Source organism: Panthera pardus, unplaced genomic scaffold, assembly GCF_024362965.1.
Source record: "Panthera pardus isolate Hobbes unplaced genomic scaffold, ASM2436296v1 HiC_scaffold_25, whole genome shotgun sequence".
NCBI lineage: Eukaryota > Metazoa > Chordata > Mammalia > Carnivora > Felidae > Panthera > Panthera pardus.
In genome coordinates, this window is record NW_026526821.1 from 55,782,912 (window position 1) to 55,801,538 (window position 18,627).

The following is an 18,627-nucleotide window of genomic DNA, read 5'->3' on the forward strand; positions in this document are numbered from 1 at the left end:
AATACCGTTGCATTCCCTTTGCATTTAATGGGGCAAAGACAGTTGGCAAGTGTAAGAATATATGACAGCTAAAGAATTTCTCACCATGACTCCCACGAAAACATTCAGACAGCCATCATCCTAACTTTTCAACAATTTTTACTCATTTTGAATATTATGGCATAGACCTCCTAGCTAATCTTATCGTTGATTTGTTCCATTTCCTGTGTTTTAAAAACAACCTTTTTTCAATGTCAAATCGTGCATATTTCCATACTTTTTCAGGTTTCTGTTAGGTGTATATACCTCTTTCCTTTCTGACTTCTAAACTCCGGATGCATTTTCTCTTGTCAGATTTTATTTTTGACCTTAGTCCTCTGAGTTGTCTCAAAGATGGGAAAGATGCAAGATCTACTTTACCAATATTATTTCTTCCCTGTTTGCCCACTTCTTACTACAGACTTTTGTACTTGTGACGTATGCCTTTGAAAGATGTGCATGAATCACAAGTGCCAAACAGGAGTAAAATGAAATGGGGAGGATGATCATACAGATTCACCCCACGTTACTATCTGAGCTTGCCCTCAACTTTTTTCTTCATTTTGCTACGGTTTCTGTCTAGAGTTCAGAAAACTCTTGAAATTCAAGTTTGTTGCTTGAAGATACTTCAGAAGACACAGAATGCTTTTCCATAAACTATTCTAATGATGTTGCACACATGTTTTCATGTCTTAATTTTGCATTTAAATTTTTTTTAATGTTTGTTTATTTTTGAGAGAGAGACACGGCGTGAGCAGGGGAGGGGCAGAGAGAGAGGGAGACACAGAATCAGAAAGCAGGCTCCAGGCTCTGAGCTGTCAGCACAGAGCCTGACGCGGGGCTTGAACTCACAAACCATGAGATCATGACCTGAGCCAAAGCCAGACGCTCAACCGACTGAGCCACCCAGGCGCCCCTTAATCTTGCATTTTAAACGGTTTTTGCCCTACCAATGCGCGCATAGTTCAAATTCTCTGTTTCTCTGTGTGTGTGTGCATCCATAACGTGGCCATATTTTGATGTACCATTTATATTCTGTTTCTGTATATGTACCCAAATATTGTTTATTTTATTTAGAAGCCTGATCCTCACTAAACACTTATAACTATTGCCCTTCATGCACAGTACCCTACAAATGAGATAATAAATACTTTTTAATGATGATACCGATACCTTTATGTGTTTGGAAAGAGCACAACGTATAACTCTGTAGCAGTACTTTTGGAAAACGGGCATGTAACAAGTCACTTGAATCTTCTTTTAGTAATTTCAGCAACATAGAGAATAAGTATAGTCACAGTGGTACTTAGAATTCGCTGGAAGGGAAATATGTAATCTGGCATTACTAACAGAATGGTAAATGTACTTGAAAATTTTGGTGGGTTTCCTCCCAGTTTATGAACACGATTTCTACAGTGACATAGAATACACAGAAAAATCAACTTCTTCCAAGGGAACTAAAATAATCTGTTTTAAAAATTTTATTATTTTTAATGTGTATTTATTTTTGAGAAGAGAGAGAGACAGAGTACGAGCAGAGGAAGGGCAGAGAGAGAGAGAGAACTAAGCCAGAGGCAGGGCTCAAACCCGTGAACTGCGAGATCATGACCTGAGCCAAAGTCAGAGGCTTAACTGATTGAGCCACCCAGGCACCCCTAATCATTTTTTAAATGTTGATTTATTTATTTTTGAGAGAGAGAGAGAGAGAGAGCGCAAATGGGAAAGGCAGAGACAGAGGGAGAGAGAGAATCCCAAGCAGGCTCTATGCTATCAGCACAGAGCCCTACGTGGGGCCTGGACCCATGAACCTTGAGATCATGACCTGAGCCAAGGTCGGACACTTAGCCCACTGAGCCACCGAGGCCCTCTGGGAAGTAAAATAATCTTAAAATAAGAGGCTAAAAGAAAAAGAGAAAGAAAACTCATGTCCTCATTCAATTTAGTACTACTTACTATTTATTCATCAGATATCTTTCTCCCTGGTCAATATGATTGAGAATTGAAAAAGTTTTATTAGTTGTAGTCCCAAAACCTAGACAGGCAGATCAGCAAAGAGGGTTTGTCACACCTCCCATCAAGCACCGTCTTGGTAAGAGTTTTTCAACAGTGACTGCTGAGGCATTTATATATGTCGATTTTCAGCTTTGCAACAGATAACGGGAGCATGTCTGCGTGGATGTAGGATTTGTTGCAACAAATGCATACTCAGGAAGGCAACTCCTGGTTAAATCGTTTTTGTTAGGATTTTTAGTGAAGAACTGACCAAAATCCTCAAGTCTTTGTGAACCAAAACTACCGGTAAGAGATTCCATCCTGTGCTCGTCCTCAACCTGATATCCCTGTTGTACGTTCAGCACTAATTTTGCTGGGCCAGTTCTGTATCAGGTACTCAGTCAGAAGGCCACAGAGAACACATACCCAATGAATAATGACAATGATTCATTCTGAACTAAAGAAAGATATGCTCCCATGGGGCCCCCCGGGTGGCTCGGTTGCTTGAGTGTCCGACTTTTGCTTTCAGCTCAGGTCACGATCCCAGGGTAGTGGGATCGAGCCCTGCGTTGGGCTGCACGCTAAGTGAGGAGCCTGCCTGGGATCTCTCTCTCCCCTTCTTTCTCTCTCCCCTGTCGCACACGCTCTTTTTCTCTAAACAAAACAAATCAACAACAAACATAACAAAAAAAAAAAAAAACTTCATGGACCAGAATTGACCCAAATGAGAATATACATATATATACATATATATGTATTTCTATTTCTTGCTCTGTGTGTGTGTATATATATATATACACACACACAGAGCAAGAAATAGAAATACTGTTAAGAATTCACTGCATAAGCTGTCTTAGTTCTATTTTATTTTTCATTAGTGATCTGTGGTGTTTTCAATGTATTACACTCTTCTAGGCATTTACCACAGGAATCCAAATATAGCAACACCCCAAATTCTCACGAAATCAATAGAGTTTCCATACTCTAAATACATAACTGATGAGCCATTTTATCTTTGAAAAAAATCAATTAGTGCTTTATGATTTTTTCTATTTAAGAAGGGTTTTTTTCCCTTTTTCTGGTAAGAGGAACAGATTATTCATGATTCACTTTAAAAATAGAATATATATATTCAGAGTATACAAATGCTGAGTATACAGATACACACACACACACACACACACACACACACACAGAGGTCTCAACAAATTTAGAAAAAACAGCATGAGAGGTGTCCAATTTACAAATATGAAAAATAAAGTAAGAAAGCTTTTTGAGGGTGTTCTCTATTTATTAAATAGCTCACATGAACATACTTGAAGCAGTAAGTCATTACTTATTATTTTGTAAGTAACATTTTTTGATACATGTCATGTTAATGACTAGTCTCTAAAAATGTTGAAGGAATGAAAATAGACACGGACTACCAACTTCCCAGTGGTTTAACAGATCTGTGAAACCTATGTTGACCCACCCATGTTCTGATTTTAACCCAGCATTGTCCAACACAACTCTCTGGGATCAGGAATATGTCACCTATTTGCCCTAAGACTAGCCACTGGCCACATGTGACTACTGGGCACCTGAAATGTTTCTTGTGTGGGTGGAAGAGATACAACTGTCACTTATATAAGTTTGATAAGTTAAAATCTAAATGTAAATGACCACACATGGCAAGTGGTTACCATATTGGATGGCACAGATGTAGATAAATGCTGAGTTTTAATTATACGCTTCAGGTTGTTTTTTTTAAAATTTTTTTCTTTAATGTTTATTTATTTTTGAGAGAGATAGAGACCAAGTGCAAGTGAGAGAGGGGCAGAGAGAGAGGGAGACACAGAATCCGAAGCAGGCTCCAGGCTCCGAGCTGTCAGCACAGAGCCCGACGAGGGGCTCAAACTCACCGACCGTGAGATCATGACCTGAGCCGAAGTTGGACGCTCAACCTACTGAACCACCCAGGCGCTCCACCCTTCGGGCTTTTTTTAAACAAAATTTCTTTCTGTGAACTACGGAAGTTTCGGAAGAATATTAATGCTTTGTTAAAACCCCAAGGTGAGTGCATAGGAGTTGTTCAGGAGGGGTTATACTTTTTTCCCTGCCTTTCTTTTATTGCATTATATGATCACAGTCCATATAGGTGATATTAAAGCAACATTTAAATTTGGTAGCGTGTTTAGCATGATAAGGAAGTTTGCAAGAGTGAAAACAAGATCTTGTGAGTCAGATGGGATGGATTCTTTTTAGAGATCCATCCATGACAAGCTATTAGAAGGAAGAACTCTTCTGTGTCTTTTTTCCCCAAAAGTGAAGTTGGAATGTCACCACCTTCTTCCCAACGAGTACTGTGATTTCATTAAGTTAAACAAAATGAAATCGTGGTTTCGTTGTGTTTAAACACAGTTGACTAATGGCTATTTTGTCTAGTTCAAGACATCAATTAGGAAAAATATACGGTGGGCTGAAGGAAGTGCAAATCCCATTTTAAAGTGTAGTCACTTTCAAGTTTTTGTGTGCTTATTATTTCCAGGAAGTATATTTTTGGCAAAAGGAAGCCAAAATGAAAATGTGTGTTTGAATATTTGAATATATACATATATATATACACGTATATATATACGTGTATATATATATGTATATACGTGTATATATATATATACGTATATATATACGTATATACATATATACACACACACACATATATATATATATGCCATAAATTGCCTCCAGACTGCGACCTAGAGACTGCATCTCTGTACTCTCCAACAAGAATATGACTTTAAAAAAATTCCAGTGTCTTCTCACGGTTAACGTATGGCTTACATTTGCACATGGTACAAATTAAGATTCAAAATCTCCCTTTTGTTGGAAAGCGTTTAGGGTCCAATTGTACTCTCACCATCTACCTAACCAGCTCTGCAGCCCTTGGAAGAGTTGGCGTCAAGGTCTTTGGCAGCCCATCACCCTGACTGCTTTTTACCATGGAAGGCATTCTCCCGTTTCCAAGGGTCTGGAAGTTCAAAACTGATGGTGCTTGTCTACAGGTAAAGGGATTTATAGATGTGGAAGACACAGAAACCAGGGGCGAGGGCGTGGCATTTGGGCTACTGATTTCAAGGAGGAATAGAATAATTAGTTGTGCAGAGAGGAGTCTTAAGATCTCTAACCAGCTGCTTGCAGATTCCCTTTTCCCTGTCTTGGTGGGTGGAAAACCCAGGACCTGCCACCCAGAAAGTGCCTGTGAAAGAAAAAAAGAAAAAAAGAAAGAAAGAAAGAAAGAAAGAAAGAAAGAAAGCAAGCAATGTGACTGACCTGAAGCCGTTTGCCTGGGAAATGTCTTTGGCCTGCTGCTGAGAACCCAGGAGGAAGAAAATAGTCATAAAAAGGTGATGGTGCCCCAGGGTGTGTAGGGAGGCAGCGGAGGCAGATTTGAAGCACTGTGGGGGCTCCTCAGGCAGGGCTGTGCCCACGAGCTGCACCCCCACTGACTGCACATATCTGGGGGCTAAAACCTGGGCTCAGCCTTCATGCGGCCAATGAAAATTGACATTTCCCATATCCCAAGGTTAGCTTAACAGTAATTAAAGCATCACATTGCACACGATTCTTTCCATTATAATTTAAGTGGATTTTATGCTATTTTAAAAACCATTCTAGTTCCCACTGTGAATAATGAATACAAATAAAGTTGAATGTCAGACCTGGAATACAAATCGAATAAGAAAACCTATAAGTATCCCAAACATCGGCCCCCGCCATCCCCAAGTCTCAGGTGCTCAGCTGCTGGCCCAGTGTCCTCATAAACGGTTGTTCTGGTTTGCTTTTGATGTCAGGCCACCGCACTGGGCCACTCATGCTCCATTAAGAGTGATAAGGCACTTTCCACCCTGAGACATCTTTCCAGCTTCCATGGTGTTTCGAGCAATTCATTCATCCATCTAAGCAGCTATATGAGACAGTGCCAGGAGGATTTCTGAGGAAATAGACAGACACACCTACCCTGAAATCACAAGGTCTTTCAGACGTGATTGTTTTTTTCTTTTCTTTTCTTTTTTTTTGAACCACTGAAAGGATGGGGATTTTGCTCAATTCATTTTCTACACCTTCAGTCAGTGTGCTTGAAAATGTCCCTGGCTCTCTGAATCTCTAGGAGGGGCTATTTACAGTTATGTTCTCCTCCAATTGAGGACATGATGTTGTCGTGTTCTGACTCTAAGTAACACAACAGAAGGTTGACATCAGCACATCGCGCTCCTCTCCTTGTTGGTTCATGAAATAGGAAGAGAAATTGGACACAGAGCTCCGCACGGTCCAGCCTGAAGGATAGTGCGAAAAAGCTTGTGATCTCATAACTTCATTTATAAATGCACGAGGGGGAACAGATTTGGGGGTCTGCTGCCTTTCACCACAGGTAACCAAGCGGCAGAAAACCAGGGAGAGATGCGGGTTGCCCTGCCTTCGCTCATCGTAATGCGCAAAAGCCTGGAAATGGGGAGTTGTTTTTAGTTTTTTATGATTACTACCCCCAAAAGCATTAATATTGTCATACAGATGGTCACCTATGTTGGAAGCTTATGAAAGAACTCTAAATTGTGGAAAGATTACTCTGAATTTAGGAAAGCACCGACTCCCTAATGCTAAAGGTGGAGCCGTGCTGCTAAACATATTAGTATTTCTTAATTCAAACACCTGTTCTGCCCGTACGATACATAAAAAAGCTCTTATTTATTGCTTGCATCTCCGGTTCAGATTTAATCTCACTATAAATTCATCTCATGTTAATTTATGTGCAAACAAAGACACACACATTTTAAATATCCGAAATGCTGGAAATAAACTTATTTTTAATTTTGTGCTTGTTTTCCATTTGTCAACCAGCAAATGAAAGGCCTGAATAAATCATGCACTAATTGCCAGCGGTGCTAAATTTAGTGTGAGATCTGGAATCCTTTTGATCAAAACCGCTGAATATGAAATCATCCTCAGCTCTCTAGGCAACTTTATCTGCCTTTCTATTCTCCATCTGTCAGTCACCTGGGAATTTGTGAACTATTCCATATGTCAGGCTTGTCAATCACAATGGGATGTGGGAACTATCTGCCTACTGCATAGGAATTCTTGTTAAAAAATTAATCTGCATTTAACTAGTAGTTCTATATTTTGAACGCCATATTGTTTGGTGTGTTAAAATTTTTTCTCTCCGTGTAAGGTTAATAGAAATAAATTTTACTTCAGTCGTACAGATCAAAAGTCTTCGTTTAAATAACATCGACGACCAGGTGACCCTTACACTTATAGCTCACGTTGTATGTAGCCCGTGTAATGTACATGTGCAATATAACAGTTAAAAGAGAATGCCCCTTTTATGGGATCACTGAATCAGACAGCAACCTCTCTTAAGTACTTACATTCTAAATATATATAAATTAAAAAATAGTAAACATATGGACATCTCACTTTTCTGAGATCCATGAATTTATCAAGGTGGTTCTGAGGGAATATGTTTTATGAAAGGTGCTTTACTTTAAATTTAAACTTACCTAAAATATTTAAATATCTCGTTTAAATAAAGATGCAAGTAAACTCAAGTTCGCCACCACATCAGGGTGTCCCTGTGATATTATTATTCTAACCCAATCAGGAAAATAGAGGGAAAATACAGAAACCCTATAAATCATCTATAAATATAGGATGTTTCAATAGCCACCTCATTTCATTTGAAATGCTTACATATTTTATCTCCATTTACTTCTGATGGAATTTGAGGCTGAATAAAGCAAAACTCATAAAATACTAGAAAAAGATCAAAACAACATCATGGAAAACATTATGATGGTACTAGAAATCCAAATTAATGTACAGATCCTACGGCTGTGTGACCTTAGACAAGTTACTTAGCTTTTTGTGACTTTTCGGTGCCTGAGTTTCCACACATGGGATATGTGGACATGAATAGACACTGATCTTTAAGGTCTGGGGGAAGTTGAAGTAATATATGTAAAGCACTTAAGAAAATACTCCAGAGATAGATAACACTGAGTAAATGTTACCAACTGCATCAGAAGGGTCCATATCCATTCCAGGCAGTTTGCAAGAGGGAATTTAATGCAGCGTGCTAGTTATAAAGATGTTGCAGGAGCTGAGTCCATTTGCCACTTTCTCCCACCTAGAAACCAACCAATCGTTTCGCTCCACATTAAATGCCCTTGAGGCTTTTCCAGTTGTTCTAAATAGAGAAGGAAATCCTGAAAATAGCCCGCAAATCCCCAAAAGCAACCTTCCTCCCAGTTTTCCAAGTGTTATTGTACACAGCCACCCTTAGAGTTTCCCCACATTTTTTACCCTAAATAGGATCAGCTACACCTTGCAATCTTGGAGAATCTGGCTGGCTCAGTCGGTGAAGTGTCCAACTTTAGTTCATGTCATGATCTCACAGTTCCTGGGTTTGAACCCCTCGTCGGACTCTGTGCTGATAGCTCAGAGCCTGGACCCTGCTTAGGATTCTGTGTCTCCCTCTCTTTCTGTTCTTTCCCTGCTCTCACTCTCTCTTTCTCCCAAAAATAAGTAAAAATTTTTAAAAATGTAAAAAAAAAAAAGAAACACTTTGAAATCTTGCTTTTAAATTTTTTTAATGTTTAGTTTTTTGTTTTGAGAGACAGAGAGAGAGAGAGAGAGAGAGAATGAGTCGGGGAGGAGCAGAGAGAGAGGGAGACAGAATCCAAAGTAGGCTCCCGGCTCTGAGAGGTCCCACTGTCAGTCTCAAACTCATGAACGGGGAGATCATGACCTGAGCCGAAGTCTGCTGCTTAACCAACTGGCCACCCAGGCGCCCCTGAAATCTTGCTTTTAAAAGAACGAAATCATTTCATTTAATGAAAGTTAGCAAAACTGTGGAGCTATTGTGATAATTGAATGCGGCTCTTAAAAACCAATGCTATACATGGCGGTGCATTTGCCTACGTTGCTATTTATGCAAAAATAGCATAAAAAGCAGAGAAGAGTAAATCAGTAAAATAAAAAGATACATTTTAAAAATTATTTTGCCCTATCATTGTTTATTTTGTCAGATATGGCTACTATTCAGTCTAACCAAGGATGACACTTAAAATAAGTAATAAGTAATGTGATAAATAAGTAATGTGATAAATAATTATAAAAGTAAACCATACAGATTTATTAAGAGTGTCTAATCTTATGCTAGAAATGCAAAAGAAATTCAGCAGAGATTTTTTGCATGACATCACAGATTAAAGTGTTAAATAATATTAATAAATACATGAAGGGCAAATATTCATTTGATTTTGTTCCAAAATGAGCATACTTACATAGCAAAAACAGAAAACATTTAATTTGAGTAAAATGGCCTTCAAAATATTCACCAAAATCATACATAAAGTTTAAATTAAAAATAGTTTTATTTTCAATGTTTATTATTCTTTTAACAAGCACAAAGCAGTTTATTAAAGCAAAAAGTACACTCTCAAGGCAGTAGAGCAGGCAGGTTCCTAAAGGTGGATCCAGCAAAATAAAAATATTACAAAATATTTTTAATGTTTATTTATTTTTGAGAGAGAAAGAGAGAGACGGAGTGAGAGTGGGGGATGGGCAGAGAAAGAAGGAGACAGAGAATCCGAAGCAGGCTCCAGGCTCCCAGCGGTCAGCAAGGAGCCTCATGCAGGGCTTGAACTCAAGATCTGTGAGATGGTGACCTGAGCCAAAATCAAGAGCCGGTCACTTAACCGACTGAGCCACCCAGGTGCCCCAGAATCAAAAATATTTTTAAGTAAAAAAAGAGAAACATATGGATGTTATTGTCACCAGTGCTGGTCAACATTATAGTGGATATCCTTGCCCATGAAAATGATAAGAAAAAAAGAAATGATAAGAAAGGAAGAAGAACCATGATATGAAAATTGCAATGAAAGAGACAAACTGTACTTTGGACCATATGACAAACTAATCTCAAAAAGTAAAAACTTGAAGAGGGACCACTAAAAATCTATTATAATAAAGGAAATAAGCAAGTAGTTCCCATAGAATTCAACACTAAAAATTCAATTTTTCTAGGGATAACTAAGTAAAAAATTTATGTATAAAGGATCTGATTTACTGGGGCAACACAAGCTACAAAATACCTGTAGATAAACTTGATTAGAAATGCTCAAAAGATAGTTAAAGCAGTCGATGTGTTATTTGAAAGGATGTTATAAAGTAATCCAGAGACCTACCTTATTAGAAAACAGAAAAATTCAATATTAAAAAGTCTTCATTTCTTAAGATAATCTATAAATTCAGCCAATACAAGTGAAAGTTCTATCAGAAATATTTTAATGCAACTGATAAATGAATTCTAAATTTCATCTGGAAAGAAAATTCATGGAAATTGTAAAAAATTGGGAAACAACAAAGATATTGGGCTTGGTCCAAAAATTATAAATGTATTATAAAGCCAGAGAATTAAATGAGTAGGATATCGGTATAGAAATAAGTAAAAAGTCAATGGAACATTATAGACAGTATTAAAATTGATCCAAGACGACAAAAGGGCATTCACATTAATGGGGAGAAATGAAAGACTATAATAAATGCTTTTGGGAACTTCGACTATCTTTTGGATAAAAAATTTACATCAAATCATACAAAAATTAATTTTTAAGAAAAGGTATGAAGCATTAGAGTAAAGGCCGACCTGTGAAATGAAGGTCATACCATACCTAGGGTTTTTGAGGTTTAAATGAATTAATAATACTTGCCATGCATCCAAAATGTAGTGACGATTTCACTGTTCTCACTATTATTTTTTATAGTATCTTGGTTTATGTCTTGCTTAAGAATATGGGGCACCTGGGTGGCTCGGTCAGTTGAGCGTCCGACTTCGGCTCAGGTCATGATCTCACAGTTCGTGGGTTCGAGCCCCGCGTCGGGCTCGGTGCTGACAGCTCAGAGTCTGGAGCCTGCTTCCGATTCTGTGTCTCCCTCTCTCTCTGCCCCTCCCCCACTCATGCTCTGTTTCTCTCTCTCTGTCAAAAATAAATCAACATTAAAAAGAAATTTAGAAGAATACCTACTGCCACATGTCTGGGAGCAGTTTTCTCTGATACTGTAAATGAATACTTACTCCACTTAGCTAAAGACACTAGGACTTGAATGCAGTCAGCCTGATCTAGAACTTTCTTCACAGTCATTAGTCTAAGCTACCTTCTTATGTTGACTACATAAATTGTAAAGAAAAAAAAAACTTCCATATAGAAAAAGATATAATAATCAAAGGCTAAAAAATTAGTGACAGTCTTGAGAAAAGTATTTGCAAAGTATGAACAGTAAGATAATAAAAAGTCACAATATATACCAGGCACTTATCAATCTAAAAGAAAAAAAAAACTTGAAAAATGGACAGAGCATACAATTTAAAGGGTTAATGTAAATAAAATTTCAAACTTATTTGTAGCTGGGACATGCCAATTTACATATTGATGAGATTCTATTTTTCACCCAAGTCATAAAACCAATTAAAATTAATATCACATGCTGTTGGTAGTGTGGTCAAATAGATATTTTCATATATATTTTTTTGAAATTTAATGTGATGAAGTGTTTTCAAAGTGCAGCTTCTACTACTAAAATTTTGAAGTGTATATATCTTCCAAATAATCAATACTAAGTATCTATGTAATATCAATAGCATATGTGTATATAATATACAACATTTATTTAAAATTTTTTTTTAATTTTTTTTAACGTTTATTTATTTTTGAGACAGAGAGAGACAGAGCATGAACAGGGGAGGGTCAGAGAAAGGGAGACACAGAATCTGAAACAGGCTCCGGGCTCTGAGCGGTCAGCACAGAGCCCAACGCGGGGCTCGAACTCACAGGCCGTGAGATCATGACCTGAGCCGAAGTCGGACACTTAACCGACCAAGCCACCCAGGTGCCCCTATTTAAAAATTTTTTAACATTTATTTTTGAGAGTCTGACAGTCGGAGCGAGTGGGGGAGGGGCAGAGAGAGAGGGAGACACAGAATCCAAAACAGGCTCCAGGCTCTGAGCTGTCAGCACAGAGCCCGACATGGGGCTGGAACTCACTAGCCATGAGATCATGACGTGAGTCGAAGTCAGTCGCTTAACAGACTGAGCCACCCAGGTGCCCCTACAACATTTATTTTTAATGCTTTCTTTGGAACAAGGAAAAAATCAGAATTATCCATCAATAGGGAAAAGATTTTATGTCACTTAAGGTATTAAAATATTATTCAGCACTACCTATCATTTACAGAAATGGAGTTAGATCTATATGTACTAAAGCACAAAGTTCTCAAGGCATATTGGTAAATATATATGCATTGAGAATGGTTTAAGATGTGTGTAGTTGGACTCAATGGGGATTAAAGACTTGAAAGTAAGACCTGTAACTTTAAAACTCCTAGGGAAAAACAAAGAAATAAAAACCAAAGAAACAAACAAACAAAAAAAAAACAGAGGGTAAACTCTGCAATATTGGTCTTGGCAGTGATGTTTGGTTTTGATGCTAAAAGCAAATGTAACAAAAGCAAAAATAAACAAGTAAGACTACATCGAACTAAAAAGTTTCTTTCCATAAAAGGAAACTCAACAAAATGAAAAGGCAGCTTAAGGAATGGGGGGAAAATGTTTCAAACCGCATAAAAACAGTTCATATCCAAATATTCAAGAAATTCATATAAGTCAGTAGCAAATAATAATAATGATGATGATAAACCACTTAAAAATGGAGCAATAACCTTAACAGATATTCTGCTAGAGAAGACACGGAAATGGCCAACAGATGTATGAAAAGATGCTCAATATTTCTCATCATCGAGGAAATGCAAAACATGATCACTATGATACATCACCTCACACCTGTTACAATTGCTTTTATCACAGAGACAACAGATAACAAATGTTGGCCAGAATGTGTAGAAAAGAGAAGCTCTGTACACTCTCAGTAAACTGGTATAGCCAGTATGGGAAACAGTATGGAATTTTCTCAAGAAATTAAATATAGAACTACTATCTGATTTGGCAATTTTACTTCCAAGTATATAACCAAAGGAAACAAAACAATTGCTAAATAAATAAGAGGAGGGGTGTGAAAAAAAAAAACGATAAAGAAAACAAAACACAAATATCTGAAAGTGAGAAAGAGACCAATACATAATTATAGCTGGAGATTTTAATACTCTCCTTACAGTAAAAGAGAAAACAGGTAGACAAAAACAATAGAGATACAGAATATCAATACATTGCTATCAATCAATTAATCTAAATAATCTTTATGGAATGATGTTTGACATTACATAATATGCACTATATTCAAATGTACTTGAAACATTGTCATGATAGACTGTATGCTGGGCTACATAGATGAGATCCAATAAATACAAAACACTGAAGTTATACATGTATGTTCACTGATCAAAATGTAATGAAATTATAAACAAATAGTTAAAAAATATGGGAAATGCTCAAATGCTGAAAAATTAAGGAGTTCTAAACATTCCATGGGAGAAATATTAAAGATAAATTAGTAAAATGCAATGTATCAAGATTTGAGTACTGCAACTAAAGAAGTGATTACAGAGAAATTTATGCTTATATTTAAAAAAATAGTTTAAGGGGCGCCTGGGTGTCTCAGTCGGTTAAGCATCTGACTTCAGCTCAGGTCATGATCTTGCGGTTCGTGGGTTTGAGCCCCACATCGGGCTCTGTGCTGACTGCTCAGGGCCTGGAGCCTGCTTCAAATTCTGTGTCTCCCTCTCTCTCTGCCCCTAACCCACTCGCATTCTGTCTCTGTCTCTGTCTCGCTCAAAAATAAATAAACATTAAAAAAAAAAGTCAACAATGCTTAAAAGCCACCTATGTTAAGATGTTTTAAAATGAAAAGAAAATTAGCTAAAAATAAGTCACAAATTAACAGGAAGGAAATAATAAAGGTATTATCAGAAATCAGTGAAACTGAAAAAAATCACTGAAAATGAATAAGCAGTAGAGAAAAATCAATAAAATAAAAATTTGATTTTTTGGAACAGTTAAAATGATGAACTTCTAATCAGGCTAAACAGATTAATTAGAGAGAGAGGAACACATCTAATATCAGCAAAGAACATTATTATAGATAGTAAGGCTGTAAGAAGAGATAACTATTATAAACAAATAATGTGGTAATTTAAGGAAATGGGCAAATTTATCAAAAGACACAAATTCCCAAATCTGTAACACTTAGAAGAAAGAAAAAAATTGAATGTATTAGTCGTTGTCAACCATAGATGGTTTCCCCCCTGAGGTCTATTGGCAATGTCTAGACATATTTTTGTCACAAAATGGAGGGATGGTGGGTGTTATTGTATCCAGTGGGTAGAGGCCAGGGATGCTACCAAATTGTTTTCATTCTTATAATAAATGGGATGGCCCTCCACGAAAATAATTATCTATCCCTAAATATTAATTGTACCAAGGTTGAGACACATTTTAATATACCTATATCACTTATAATTTTGTATTGGTAATCAAAACTTTTGACCAGGAAAAGTCCAAGTCCAGTTGGCCTCACTGTTAGAGTCTATTGAATATTGGAGGAAAATTAATACCAACGTTTAAAAAATATTAGAAGAGGCAATGCTTCTTCTTTTTTATTAGCCACCTTTCCCTCACACTGATGCAAGACAAAGAAAATACAAGAAAACTATAGACCCATAAGCCTAATGAATACTGATACAAAAATGTTCAACAAAATGCTAGCAAATATAATTTGGCAACTTATTAAAAGAATTACATGAAAAAAATAAAGGAAATATATGACAGAACCAGGTGAGATTTATTCCCAGAATACAAAGATATTTTAACTTATGAAAATCAGTCAATGGAATAACCACAAAGGGAAAATACTTACATGATTATCTCAATTGAAGCAGAAAGAGCATTTACAAAATTTCAGCATCATTTCATCGTAGGAACACTCAACAAGTAATAGAATAAAACTTCTCCAACATGATAAAGATCATATGTGAAAAACCCATAGCTACTATCATACTCAATAGTGAAAGACTCAGCTTTTCCCCTTTTCCTTTGAGATCAGGAACAAGACAAACATGTGCCTACTTTTGTTACTTCTATTCAACAAAGTATTGAAAGATTTAGCAAAAGCAATGAGGCTAAAAACAAACAAAAATATCCAAATTGCAAAGGAAGGTGTAAAATTGTCTCTGTCCTCAGATGATATGATCTTATATGTGAAAAACCTTAAAGATTCCACACACGCAAAAACTTTAAAGGCAATAAACAAGTTTATCAAAGTTGCAGGATACAAAATCAAACCACAAATATTAGTTGCCTTCCTGTACAATAATAATGAGCAATCTAAATAGGAAATTATAAAAATAATTCATTTATGAAAACAAGAAAATAATAAACCAATTAGAAATAAATTTAACCAAGAAAATAGAAGACTTACACACTGGAAACTACAAAACATTGCTAAAAAAAGTTAAAGAAGACAAACAAATGGAAAGACAGCCCATGTTCATGGATAGTAAGACTTAGTGTTTTTTCTTTTTCCTTTTTTTAAAATTTTATATTTATTTTTTGAGAGCGAGAGACAGTGTGTGAGTGGGGGAGGGGCAGAGAGAGAGGGAGACACAGAATTCGAAGCAGGCTCCAGGCCCTGAGCAGTCAGCACAGAGCCCGATGTGGGGCTCGAACCCACGAACCATGAGATCATGACCTGAGCTGAAGTCAGATGCTTAACCGACTGAGCCACCCAGGCGCCCCAAGACTTAGTATTTTTTCAGTGAAAGTTCTATCCAAAAAGATTTGCAGACTCAATGCAATACTTGTCAAAAAAACCCCACAATTATGGTTTTACAGAAATGGAAAAAACAATTCTAAAATTCTTATGGAATAAAAAGGAACAAAGTTGGAAAACTTCCTGATTTTAATTAAAACTTGCTACAAAGTTATGGTAATCAATACAATGTTGTATCGGCAAAGGACAGACATATACATCAGGAAAATAAAATAGAGAGTTCAGGAATAAACCTTCACATATATGATCAATTGTTATTTGACATTCAATGAGGAAAGGACAGTCTTTTCAATAAATGACGCTTGGAAAACCAGATATTAAAATGTAGAAGAATCAAGTTGGACCAATCCCTTAGACCCTATACAAAAATTAACTGAAAAATGAATCATAGGCTTAAATATAAAACTTCAAAATATAAAATTCTTGGAATAAAATACAGGGGGAAAGCTTTGTGATATTGGAGTTGGCAATGATTTCTTGGGCATAACACCAGAAACACAGACAACAAAAGGTAAAATAGAAAAATTGAACTTCATTACAATTAAACATGTGTATCAAATGATCCTATCAAGTGAGTGAAAAAAACAACCCACAGAGGGGGAAAAATATTTGTAAATCATATATCTAATAAGGAATCAATACCCAGAATATATAAAGAACTTCTAAGACTCAAAACCAACAACACAACCCAATTGAAAAATGAACAAAGTGTTATCAGGGGCTCGAGGGAGATTGGAATGGAGAGTGGTTTAATGGGTGCACTTTCTGTTTGGGATGAGGAAAAGGTTCTGAAAATGTTGATGATGGTAAATAAACATTGTGAATATACTTACGTTCCTGAATTGTATACCTTGAAATAGCTAAAATGGTAAATATGCTATGCAATAGATATGCTATCCAATCTATATTTTACCAGAATGAATGAGGAGAAGTCAACATATTCCTAGATGAATACAACTTGAGAGAGTTTATTGGTAGCTGACCTGCTTTACCAGAAATACTAAAGAAAGCTTTGCATGGCTTAAAGAAAAATAATACCGGGTGTTAATTCAAATATACAAGAAGGAAGTAAGATTATCAGAAATGGTAAAATGTGGGTAAATGTAAAGTTGCATGTATGTACTTTTCCCTTAAATGAATATATATTTATTATTTTATATATATTAATTTATATAAAAAATAGATATATAAAGGTTATGTATATAGAGATATATATCCTTTTCATTAAAACAATAGATTATATAAAGCAATACTTATAACACTGTACGGTTGAGTTTGTAACAAATATGATGTAATCTATATTTATTATATAACAATAGCACAAAAGTGAGGAAAATAGGGTTATACTGCAGTAGAGTTGCTATATTTTATCAGATTTATTTGTTAATTTATTGATTGATTGATCTGAAGTAGATTTTAGGAAGTTAAGAAATGTAATGTAATTCTGAGAGCAACCACCAAGAAAATAAATTTTAAAATTGCTAGTCAACAAAGGAATTAAAATTACATTTAAAATGTCTCTTTAAAAATTAAAATATCTCTCTAACACAAAACAAAACAATAAAAGAGAAGCAGAAAAACAAAATGATATGTAACAAATAGAAAATAAATAGTAAACAGGTTAGAAGTAAATCTAACCATATCTATACCTTAAATGAGAGTGGAATAAATATTTCAATCAAAAGCAGCTTTTAGGCTGGTCATAAAGTAAAATACAACTATATTCTGTATACATAACAAATGTGAAATTTAACAAAATGTACCATGCTCTAGAAAACCTTGCCTTATAAAACCGTGGATTCTGAGTTTACTTGCCATAACTATTCCTTAAGTTAGGGACAATTTACTAAGGTTATTCTGAATATGTTTTCTTTCTAGAAAATGTAATTATTTCAATTGGCAAGTATAGACCAGTTCACTTCCCTTCCTTTATTTCCCCAGAGGAGAACCTGAGTAAAAGGAGTGAATAGATCACAACCCAGCTGCTTTAACACTTTCCTTTCCATGTGACAAATTTTTCTTGGGTATAGAGGTAGGAGTGTAATTGCCTGCAGAGAAAGTTAACTTTGACAGATTTTTTTATTAACTTAGAAACTTCTTATTAATATTTTAAAACTTGTTCCACTCTGTGTTTCTGTGAGTTAATCTTTGTTTCTTGGTTTCCATTTGGTCACCCGATCTTTGATTACCTTTACCCATATTAAATTTTGTGCATACTGTCTAGCTCTTTGAGTACAAATTTTGTTTCCATAATCTGAATTTCTGCTGCCTTAATGTTACGATTTTATGATTTCTAATAATAATTCAAATTATGCCATGAAGAAATCATTTTTGTGTTCTTGTGATAAAAGTATCGTATCTTCTTAAAACTTTCCTTAAGAATTACGAATACTCATTTTCTTAGAGCTTCAGGTGTGTTCTCAGAATGGATTGACTTCTATGATTTTTTGTTTTGTTCTGTTCTTTATTTTTTCCCTTTTTAAAAACATAAAGTTTTTGTTATAGGATAGTTTTAGATTTACAGAAAAGTTAGAAAAATTGTATAAGTTTCTCATATATCCCATACCAAGTTTCCCCTATTATTGAAATTTTATACGAGTACGGCATATAAATGCCATATGAATTGAGTATGAATATGAGTATATTTCATAATGAATTAGCTATTGTTGATAGACTATTATTAATTAAGATCTATACTTTATTCATATATATATATATATTTTTTTTTTTTTTTTAGTTTTTAGCTAGTGTTTTTTTATGTTCACGAAAGTCATCACAACTTCTTTAACTCCTTTG